The sequence below is a fragment of the Marmota monax genome, unplaced genomic scaffold (assembly GCF_021218885.2).
Source record: "Marmota monax isolate L192 unplaced genomic scaffold, Marmota_monax_Labrador192_F-V1.1 WCK01_AAM20220418_F8-fsc00062, whole genome shotgun sequence".
Classification (NCBI taxonomy): domain Eukaryota; kingdom Metazoa; phylum Chordata; class Mammalia; order Rodentia; family Sciuridae; genus Marmota; species Marmota monax.
Window position 1 is genome coordinate 7,054,548 of NW_026695221.1, and position 10,458 is coordinate 7,065,005.

Below are 10,458 nucleotides of genomic sequence, written 5' to 3' on the forward strand. Positions count from 1 at the left end.
GATGCACCATGAACCAACCACCAAGATGTCAGATGCATAGGTTCTCAGGCCCTGAGACCCTATGGGAAATTGCCTATAGAGCCCAATAGCCTGGGAAACTGGCCTAGAGGTTTTATAGAGTGACTAATATCCTACAGGGATCAGTCCAGTCCCAGGACTTGCAATAGGGTCAGCCGACCAGCCCCTCTCTGAGCAGCACCCTTGGGATTGTTCATGTCCATCTGGAAGAAACTAGTCTCTGTGTTTCATTCAGGACTTCTTTCTCATTCTCACCTCTCACCCCAGCCCTGTGATTTACACATCATTTTATATTTTCTGTTGGGAAATCCCAAGCGTTTAATAGGCAAGTAGCGATACTCAAATATTCGAGTTGTAGTAAAAGGTGTGTGGTGGGGGAGGAAGGGGATCGAGTTGCTGTAGAGAAAATAAAGAGAAAAGGTGGCGAGGGGGTGGCTAGGAATCTGTGTCATTAAGATTTAAAAGTGTAATAGTATTTTTATTTTAATAATCCAGCCACATTTGACTCTAGATTCAACTTAATTCACCACTTGTAATATAGTTATAGAATTAGGTGAAACAGTATCACAGACACAAACTATCATTTCTTCCCCATTTAGGTCATTGGGGGCGGGTAGTCTGTTTAGATCTTTCACTGGTTGTTCCTGATAGAGGGGCTTCTTTGCCATTGTCTGATGGTACCAAATGTGGGCATGTGCTTGGTGATTTTTGTCCATAGGGTGCAGAGACTCCAAATCCCTAATCGCTCTGAGCTCCTGAGACACTAGATTTTACACTGGGTTCCTAAAGTGGATTCAGTTGTTCTTCTTCTACATTGAGGACAAGTGAAGACTGGAGCTACAAGAGGTCCAGGGAGGAAGAGTGGTGAAGTGGACATGCTCCAGTTTTGGATTAAACCCAAAATATTTTACACCCTAACTTACAGTGTGACACTATCATCCATTTGAGGTTTGTTTGCACCTATGGGAAATGTCAGTGTCTCTGAGGGTCTCATAGGTTGCACTGCAGGTTGTGATCGCTCTATAAATAGAGTCCTTATTCTTTTCTAGCAGAGTCATCTTATTTTACCCAGATGAAACTAGAATGCAGGCGGGAGTCTCCTATACACCAGGGATTTGGTTAATACTCCTTGAGGAGGATTAAATGATTTGTTCAAGGTGACAAGCCCAGAACCCAGGTCTCTGGACTCCAATTCAGGGCTCTTTAGAATCAATTTCACCTTGTGTCTTCTCTGAATAGACTTCCTCTCTGTTTTCAATCACAGAAGCACCAGAGGCACGTTGATCTCTTTTTTCCTAAAACCGACTCAGCTGAGGATGTGATGTGGATACAAGTGAGTTTAGCTCTCCTTGCTTCCTGGGAGCCAGCCGGAGCAGCTGGCTTCTCTGCCTGAAGCGCCCTGGCAGCTTGTAGCAGCTGGAAGCCGAGCTGGGGGGTGGAAAAGAAGGAGCAAAGTCCATACCAAGGAGGAACTGGCAGATAAAGCTCTCACCCCTGCAAGCCTGGCAAGTTGATAAGCCATCTTCAGAGATGTCCAGAGAACTGTCTGCCCCTGCTTCCTCGCAAAACCATGACTCAGGAGCATTGTTCACATCCTCAGGATGGCAAAAGAGCTAAGAATAAATCCTGAAATGCCGTCCAAAGAGACCCCGGCGAGAGGGAGGGGCAGGGAAGGAGGGGAACTGGAGAGGGACAAGAGCAAGGAACTTGGAGATGAGGATGCTCTGGGGCAGAAAGGAGAGAAAAAGAAAGGAGTGTGCACTTGGACAAGAGGTGCACAAAGGGAGAGGGAGAGATGGAGTTAGAACCAGAATCACAAGAGCATCTATCCCAAGAAGGAAAGTTCTGGGGAAGAGAAGATGTTAATTGCACACAAACATGAAATTAACACATTTGTTCATTTGAAATGCTGTAACCCAGACTGGATGCTTTACTCAAGGTCACAGGCTGTTCTCCTTCTGTCCCTAACTGACAGTGTCCCCACACTTGGCACTACGCTCTCTCTACCTTCCTCAGAGATGCCATAAATGTATTTAGTTATCAGTTCTCAGCTGGAGACCCCCAATCTTCACCCCTGACTTTAATCTCTGGCCTGAGGTTGGGCCAATCTTTTCAGTTGCCTGTAGCATTGGTTTTACTACACTGTTCTGAGAAGTCCTCAAGATTTGAGGGTTAGGAGAGGAATACTGAGGGGTAGTACTCACAGTACCCCTTGTTTTAAGTAGAGTATCTCCTTTTTAATTCATTTTATACATTAGGTTTTCTCCTAAGATGTTGTTTGGAAAAAGTATTGCTGCTTAGAAAGTGTGGCAGCTAATGACTTGTAGGTTGGCAGCACCTGCAAAAATTTAATGTCTCAAATTTAATGTATCCCCGCTCCCATCTGTTTCCCTGTCCCTCTACCTTTTTCTCCTTCCTTAGATACTGCGTCTGTTCTCCAGCCCCTCAGACCCAGAAGCATGATTTCCACCCACACACCTCACTCCTTCTGATGCCTGGAAAATGCCTCTTAGACTTGGCGCTTGGCATTCCTACCTGCTGGGGACCTCTTGGTCCCCTCCGATTTGGGCCTAGGTATGTGACCAGCTTCTCTTTCCTTCTCCTTTCTAGCTGTGCACCTCTGTCTAAGCTCATTTTCCCACTTGCACTGCTTTGCTGCAAAATCCCCCAGTGCTCCTGTCAATGCTCCTTCTTTCTCATTCTCACCTCTCACCCTGGAAATCCTCTGACCAGAATGCACTGGGTCCTGGCCCAGCACCCTGCAGGCTTGGCTCCTGCCTCCACCTGTCTGGGACACAGACCTCTTTTGATTCTGTTCTTCTCATCCGCCCTGGGAACACTCCCCTCTTTGAAACTATCAGTCTTGACCATCCTTTGGTTTTCCTCAAGTCCAACCTTTTATACTTCCTTCTCTGAGATCCCCCTAGTTATTTTAGTCCCCTTCTCTTCCTGAGTGCTTGCCATCTTTACAGTTTGTGATGCACAGCCTCACATCTGTTGCACACAGGTTACTGGATGCCTGGCCTGGGGCCTGGACCCTGGGCCCTGCCTTCTGCAAATGCTGGGAGCTCTTGGCCTTTGGTTCTGTATGCTCCCCTCCCTTCACTGTCCCAATTTTCCCCAGCCATAATGGGCCTCTCAGGTCTGACTCACTTGTTCTTGGGCTGCAAGTCTCAGGTGGGTGCAGGCCACATGTATGCACATCTGTGGTTGTTATGGACTTCTCAGCTTCCAAGGCCAAGACTCCACAAACAAGAGGGTCTAAGCTCCCCTGCCTTTGTTTGCCCATCCTTGGTGGAGCTCCCTTTGTACTTTCCTATTCACTACCCTGTAGTTATCCTGGCCTCTTTGTCTTTTGGACAGGCCAGTCTTCTTCTAGCCAGGCCCTTTGCCTGTGATACCTCTTTTCACCATCTTGGACTGAGTTGCTCTTAGTCATCCTTCAGCCTCAGCTCAAAATTTACTTCCAAAGGGTTGCTTTCCCAAACTGCCCAGGCTGTGTCCATGCCCCTCTTTTATGTTCCCAAAACACATGCTATGCTTTACTTTTACAACCACAATCACATGGTTACTTCCTTAAGACCCATTCCCCAGCAGGCTATGTACCACTGGGACAGGGACCTAGTTCTTCTACACTGCTTTCTGCCCTGTTCGAAGCACTAGTACCATAGATAGTTGGCTTGGAATGGAATTTTGATTCATTGAGAAAATACAGTAGAAGTACTTTGGATCTGACTTGGGAGTGAAGGGCCGGCTGGTACCAGACCCAAGGATCCTGTCTTCCAGACTCACTGCTGGAGGCTTGACTTTGCTTTTGACTTCAGCCTTTTGGTGTTGAGCCAAGGAACAGCTTGGTAAACACATCTCTATCCTTCTGCATTTTTTCTTATTAGTTGCAATAAAAAAGTAGTCTCTGGCTAAAATTCTCACCTCCTTCAATATCCATGGTATCATATATAACACATTAGAATAAATAAATAATTTTTTAAAATATCTATGGCAGAGCCTCTTCTCCAACCCCTACCTCTCCATCACTGGAACAGATTGGAGGAGCAGATGAACACAAAGATGAGACAGGAGCCAACTCTGTAAGCCTCATCTCTGGGCTAGCTTGAGAGGAGGTGGGGACAGATTTGGAAGCAGAGCTAGAAACCAAGAGGAGAGAGAAGCAGTTTCCCTAATGGGGTCTCAGAGCCCAGGGTGGTGGGGTGAGACATTGAGAAAGACCTGTGGAGAGGGGTCATATTGGGCCACAGAGTCCTACATGTGCACCCATCCACCATCCATCCATCCATCCATCCACCCACCCATCCACCCACCCACCTATCCATCCACCCACCCACCTATCCATCCATCCATCCATCCATCCATCCATCCACCCATCTATCCATCTATCTGCCCACCCATCCATCTCTCCATCCACCCACTCATCCATCCACCCACCCATCTATCTACCTACCCACCTATCCATCTACCTACTCACCCATCCATCCATCCATCCACCCATCCCTGCAACATTCCCCCAGAGTCCACTTGTCACAAAGTTCACAGTCTAGTGAGACTCAAACACCAAAGGGGTTAAAAAACCATGGATTACAAACGGACTATTAGATCATGAATGGGTGCAACCAGGGTCCTGAGCTAGAGAACTATGAGACCTCTATCTTGGACCAGAAGATTGAGTACAGGAGCAAGGGCAGGTTCTCAGACTGGTATTTCTTTCTAGCTCTATTCTTTTGGTTGTTCTGTCTTCCAGTGGCCTTCCTTTATACATCTCCAATCCACTCTCACTTTCTCCTGTCCCTATTTTCTGTGTTCCAGTTTCTACCCTGTTGGTCCTTGCCTGCCTTTGGTTTCTGTCCATCACAAAGTTTGAGATTCTAGAGACTTGCCTGTTCTTTGACACTTGGGTGTTTTTAGTGGAAGCCCTTGAATACCAGGTTCTGGGTTACCTCCCAATCACCAGATCCCATGGAGTTGGAGAATCAGCAGATACCTTAAAATTACACCTGCTGGGCCCCTGTGATCTTTTGGTTCTTTTCCTCCCTCATTCACCATCAATCAGTGCTTTTCTTGCCTCCGTGTCTTTTCTCACCTCCTGGGGTTCCCATCCTTCTGCCCCATGGAGGATGAGTGGTCTGAAGATAGAAAGGAGAGCCGTTTTCCTGGGGCAGCCCCTCTTTCCCCCAGGCACATGGGAAGACTTTGTTTAAATCCTTGCTTTTCTGAGAGAGAACAAGTTGATTTGTGGCACCATCACTTCATCCTTCCTCATTTCTGTCCTGTGCTTCTTTGTTCTGTCAGACTCATGGGAGAAGGAAGTAGGCAATTTACTTTTCCCTTTCTAGAGAAACAAGAATGTCAGGTAAGAAGAACCTTGAAACATCTGGGCTATGCTTTCTGGTATGTGGTACATAGTTCTGTTAGATTCTTTCTCCCTTTCTTTCTAAAAATAAAACACTTTAGAAGGAAAATTGCATTTAATGTTTGCATACTCTCATTCTCCACACCCATCAGCTCACTGACTCAGTTCACTGGCTGCCTGTCTTAGCAAGCCTAGGGAAGTTATGGAAATAACTTGGGCTGGCTTCAAGTTGCTGTGCAACTTTGGGTTAATTACTTCATCATTCTGAGCCTCGTTTTCTCATTCATCAAACACAGACAAAATAATAATTACTTCTCAGATTGTTCATGTGTGATAATTAAATCAATTAAAATATTTGAAGAGGCAGGCACAGTGTCTGGTACATGTTTTTCATTTCAATTATCCAGTGGATTTTAAGTCCCTCATGTTCATTTCTGCAAACTGTACTGGGACTGGATCCTACATTTGGGTGGGCAGAGAAGCAGCAGGTGGGGCTGGATAGATCCTTTTACAGACAATGTCTTGGTTCCCGTGTGGGGGCCTGGGTCTGTACTGGGGAGCGGGAGGGCCGGCAGCTAAGGCCTCTCTCCAGGAGCTGAGGCACACATTAAAGGCTGTCACAGCTCAGGAACTGGGCCCGCTGCGCGGAGCATCTGGATGCTCTTAGATCTCTGTCTGGACCCTTCTGCTTGTCTTATAGGATCACTTATCAGTGGCAGGCAGGCCAGGCCTTGGCTTTCCTCCCTGGGGCCCAGCCCCCGGCCTTCCTCTGTATAAACAGTGTTGAGCAGGGGGCAGGTGGGGCGGCTGCTCCAGGACCTGCAGAGGAGGCTCCCCTGCAGGATCTTCCTTCCTCACCGCCCTCACTCACACGCTGCCTCTTAGTGTAAACACGGGCCTCCTGTCTGGGTAGGTGCCCTTTACTAGGCTCCCCACGTGTTTGAAAGAGACATGCACAGGAATCAGAAGGAAATTTCAAAATTGTTCAGAAAGTGTGTGTGTGGAGGGAGTGTGCCCCCACACCTTCCTTTCAAAATCCTCCCAACACTGACCCCCTTCCCTCGGGATTCGGTTCCACTTTCTGATGTCAGACTCCTTCTTATGTTGTCGGCACTGATGTCTCTGTGAATCTGCGGGTGCAGGCTGATTGGCCTCCCCGGACACAGTGCCCATGCATCACAGTTCTGCTCCAAGGAGGGATTCCAGTAGGCATCTCAGGCTGGGACGTGGGGGTGGTGGGTACTGCCAACACCAGAAAGCTTTTTAGATCACTCTGGAAGAAGATCGTGGATGCTCGGTCCTCGTTTTATTTTTCCACCCTGGCAGCAGTGTGATACCGCCAGTCCCTCGTCCTCCCTGTGCTTCCTCCCTGGGTCTCAGGGTGCTACACATGCTTGGCTTCCCTCTGGCTTCACTTTCCTCTCCTTCTGCTTGTCCATTGCCGCTGCCCTCCTCCTCCTCCTCCTCCTCCTCCTCCTCCTCCTCCTCCTCCTCTTCTTCTTCTTCTTGGTACTGGGAATTGAACCCAGGAGCACTCAACCACTGAGCCACATCCCCAGCTCTATTTTCTATTTTATTTAGAGACAGGGTCTCACTGAGTTGCTGAGCACCTCACCATTGCTGAGGCTGGCTTTGAACTCACAATCCTCGTGCCTCAGCCCCCTGAGCCCCTGGGATCACAGGCGTGCGCTACCATGTCCCATTTCTTTGTTTTCTTTTCAACCTCTTCACTTTGTCAGCTTCTTGGTCCTCTGCTCTTTCCCATTCACTTCTCCTTGGTGGTCCCAACCAGGTTCAAGTCCTCAGAAAACATCTCTGGGCTGGGAACCCCACACTGGAGACTCCAGCCCAAACTCCCTTCTCCTCCACATACCTGTGTAGAGCTCCTGCAGCAGATACCTCGGAATTCACACAACCTCAACTGAGAGCCTATTCTCTGCCACACACCGCCTGGTTCCATTCTTGTCCCCCTCTGTGATTTCACTTCCACACTGCCAGTTTCTGAGGCTGAATGTGGAGCTGTGCCAGACTCCTCCGTTTCTTGAAACCCACATCCAACGTGTCAAAAAATTCTCAGGCTCTACTTTTAAACGTTATCCAGGATCCACCTGCTTCTTCCCCTCTATGTGGCTGTCTTCCTGATCTAAGCCACCTGCCTCACTTGGACTTCTGCAATAGCTGCCCCCCCGCCCCCCAGGCTCCCTGACTCCTGCTTGCTCTCCTGTCACAGAAGAGGTCACAGTGGACAGACAGGTCATGGTTCAGAAAGTGTGTGTGTGTGTGTGTGTGTGTGTGTGTGTGTGTGGAGGGAGTTGGCCTTTGCTCTTCACCTGACTTTGTCCTCTACCCTCACCTTCTTTAAGCCTTTTCTCAAAGGTACCAAATCTCCTCCACCCACCACCATTGATACAGCCTACTCTGATGGTTCTGTGTGAATGAGCAAGAGACTGGCTCTGTCCCCTCCCTCGACATGCTCTCATCTCTATTATCCTATACTCTCTTTCCCCCACAGAATTTAATTATTTCATTTACTTATTTTTCTGGTACTGGGAATTGAACCCAGTGGTACTCTACCACTGAGCTACATTCCCAGTGCTTTTTATTTTTTATTTTGAGACAGGGTCTTCCTAAGTTGCCCAGGCTGGCCTGGAACATGGGACCCTCCTGCCTCAGCCTCATGAGTCACTGACCTTAGAGGCAGGCTCTCTGCTTACTGTCTTTCTTCCCTCACCAGGCTGCAAGCCCTGGAAGGGACCTTTTTGCCTTTTCATCCCAGAACCTGGTGCTACATGACAGGTGCTTGTGATGAACACAGCATTGCTGCTGTTAGAGTCTGTGCCTTCTCACCCTCAGGCTGAGGCCTGAATGTCACTTCCTCAGGGACCACCCCAGACAGAAGAGAGACCTCCACCTCTCCCTACTGCTCTTACCCAGATTCCTTCAGAGGTCATTATTGCAATTTGGAAAGGCATATTTGTCTGTGTACTCACAGGTTTATCACCTCTCTGCCCCCTGGACTGCAACCCCATCCATAGTGTGTTGCTTTATTCCCCAGGGTCTTTCTAGAACCTGGCATAGGCATACTGGGAATAGGTGCTAAGTAGGTGTTGGTTGAATAAATGGGAGACCACTTTCGATATACTGTCTTATTTGATGGTCACAGTCATATTGTGAAGTAAATTTGATTACAATGTCTATCTCTTTGTTGTCGTTGGAGCAATTCAAGGCTCAGAGAGGTTGAGTAATTCAATCATAGACTCAGAGCAGGCGGGAAAGTCAACCTGGAGCCAAGTCTGTCTGACCAAGTGCATGTGGGTGTGGGTGCATGCACATGAGGATCTATGTTTTTTCTCTGGAGTTGCACTGTGCAGACAGCTGCTTCTCCCCTCTGGAGGACTGCCCCTGGCTACTTTATCTTGTTACCCCTAGATCTAAGCCCAGTTGGGTTAAATATTCCTATAGAGGACTCTGTTAGGCTTCCTTATTGTCATGAAACTTACCCTGGAGCTCCCAATGCCCCATACTATGAGCTCCCAGGCTGCCTACTCCCTTTTCAGCCCCATGAAGTCTGCTGCCTCCAAGGGAACAAAAGGCCCAAAGTCCTGCCCTTTGCACACGGAGTGTTGGCCTGGAGGGAATTTGAGTATTACTGCATGGCCATGCGGCCTCCCAAGCCACCTCCAAAGTGAGGGGGAGGTACAAAAAGAGTACTAAGAGGGCTCCTTAAGTGTATGTGGGGAGGACCCAAGGGCTGCTTTTCCTGAACTCATTGATAAGGAGACTGGAGAAGATGAGCACCCGCCCAGAGTCACAGTCAGACCAGCTGTGCAGCTCCTCCAGATGCCGTGACTATGGCATCAGCAAGAGCAGCAGCAGGGGCTTTTCCAGACTCAGCCACTCTTCAGGAATTCAGGATGGATCCATGGCAGCCGCAGGTGAACAGCAGTGACCACCACACTTGCTGGAGAGTACAGCACAGAAGCAGGGGCTAGGACTGGGACATACACCTGGTTTAGACATTGTGTCAAACCCATAATCTTTTAGCTGTTGTTCAACCTTGTTGGTAATGCATGGCCTAATTTTGGAAATTCATGTCTGTTCCTGTGTCTCCCCAAGGACGTAGAACCAAATGGCAAATGAAATGGACTCATTTTTGAAAACTAGTATCTATGAAACTTTTCCCCCAGTTAGGATATTGGATCCAACCATTTTGGCCCCCTTGACGTCATGCTCTGCCCCAAGCTTCTTTCAGTCTGAGCTTTTGCTTCCTGAGTAGCAGAGCTGCTTTGCTCGTCAGAAACACTCACTCTACAGGGTCAAGCTCAAGCCTGGGAGCCTGGGTATGGTGTCTGGGAAAGACTGATAGGCAGGCCTTTGAGTGGGACAGGGACTCAGGAGTTGTGAGCATGGCTGGAGTTATTATTGCCCCCCGACCTGGCATGCGCACACACATACATACATGCTCACTTAATTTGCAACAGGCAATCCCTAAGCAGCTCATTCAGTGCTGTTGCTATTCTATCAAATATGTATAGATCTAGATCCATAAATAGATCTGGTGTTTTGCTTCAAAAAGTGACAAGCATGCAGAAACGATTTCACAAACAAGCTAAAATATTGGCTGTCTTTATGTCGTTTGCTCTGATGTTGCTGGTGTCTCTGGGATTGTGCATTTTGGGGCAGATCTGCCCCAACTTTTCTGGCAGCAGCAGTCTTTGTTGGAGAGTTTTATAGTTGGGATGTTGGGATGATTTCTTCACTTGCACTAACTTTTGGCTTCAATGTTTGGGTAAAACGTTAATCTGCATGTTTTCTTAAAAAAAATCAAACTCGTCTCAGAGTGTTACTAATACAAACTGGAATCTACTGGAAAAGAGAGAGGAAAGAAAAGGAGAAAGTGATTGAGAGAAGGAAGAGAATGATGGAGGGAAAAAGGGAGAGCGGGGAAAAAAGAAAGAAAATAGGGTGGCTTCTGCCTGGGTGTGACCATAGTTTGGTAATATTCAGGGCAAGTTCACAATGACAAGAATACACCTGCTCCCACTTCTCATTCTGCTCTTACAACTACAGACCTG

At 48.0% G+C, this 10,458-nt stretch overlaps 1 long non-coding RNA gene across 1 annotated transcript in view; it reads left to right on the top strand.

Annotated features, from left to right (window-relative positions):
* Positions 1-5,749, top strand: part of LOC124085131 (uncharacterized) — a 53,235-nt gene extending 47,486 nt beyond the window's left edge. Inside the window, exon 7 of the long non-coding RNA XR_009225756.1 lies at positions 1,283-5,749. This is a non-coding gene — a long non-coding RNA (uncharacterized LOC124085131). The remainder of the gene's footprint in view (positions 1-1,282) is intronic.
* The last annotated feature ends 4,709 nt before the right edge of the window (positions 5,750-10,458 follow it).